Consider the following 983-nt stretch of genomic DNA (forward strand, 5'->3'; position numbering starts at 1 on the left):
TAAATAGTGTATAGTTATATATAAATGTATAGTGATCATTGGGAACTATTATATTCAAATGTAACTTGAAAATCATCCGGTGTTTGATCATTCAACTTTTTTTATTTCTATCCTAAGGTGGCAGAATTACTTAAAATTTTCTTATAAATTAAAAAAATTTATTGATTCCAGGAACAAATTGGCTTATCCGAAGATTTCAAGTCGTTCAGGCTTCTAAATAATTTTATTATATTTTTATATCATTTAATGTTCCTTATATGGGTGATTCTCATACAACGAATAATTTTTAAGTCGAGAAATACATTTTTTTAATATCTTACAGAGCATAGTGATAAGTACACGTGTTTCTATTTTGAATGGACTAACTAATAGAATATTCAATGAATAATAATAATAAAATCTTTAAAAACTTGAACCACTTCATTTCATGACTTTTTTATTTTTAACCTGTACAACTCTCGATAAAAATGATTTTTCTTGCCCAAAAAGTTCCTAATAATTACTGTATGTTTTAATATTTTAAATTGAAATATCTATATTTGTTACTTCCCAAATATCCACCTCACAATCCACAATTCAATCTTTAGATGACCTCTCTTCAGATCATAGCCCGGTTCTACCTTACATCCATTCAAATCCTATCCCTAAACCCTCTCCCCCTTCAATGGTTACAGGACTGGTAAAATGGATAAATTTTCGGACTGATCTATAAAATGTACTTGACTTAAAAATTCCACTAAAAACAAAAGAACAGATCGACTCTGCTATCGAAATACTTTCTATATCGATAGGAACTACTATCACTAACAATACTTCACCAATGAACATAAAATGTTTCTCAAACCCTCTAAGCCACTTGAATATCCATCTTCCTACCGTCCTATTTCACTCCTGCCCATTATGGCCAAAAGCCTAGAAAAACTCTTATTAAAACGCCTCTATCCAATCCTTGACTCATATCATGTTATTCCTGACCACCAGTT

At 30.1% G+C, this 983-nt stretch overlaps 1 protein-coding gene across 1 annotated transcript in view; it reads left to right on the top strand.

The window, feature by feature from the left end:
* The window catches only part of LOC106683151 (uncharacterized), a 103,217-nt gene that overhangs the window by 21,813 nt on the left and 80,421 nt on the right, over positions 1-983 (top strand). The gene's annotated exons all lie outside the window — the stretch shown is intronic.

Source organism: Halyomorpha halys, unplaced genomic scaffold, assembly GCF_000696795.3.
Source record: "Halyomorpha halys isolate HHAL.00 unplaced genomic scaffold, Hhal_1.1 Scaffold470.1, whole genome shotgun sequence".
NCBI lineage: Eukaryota > Metazoa > Arthropoda > Insecta > Hemiptera > Pentatomidae > Halyomorpha > Halyomorpha halys.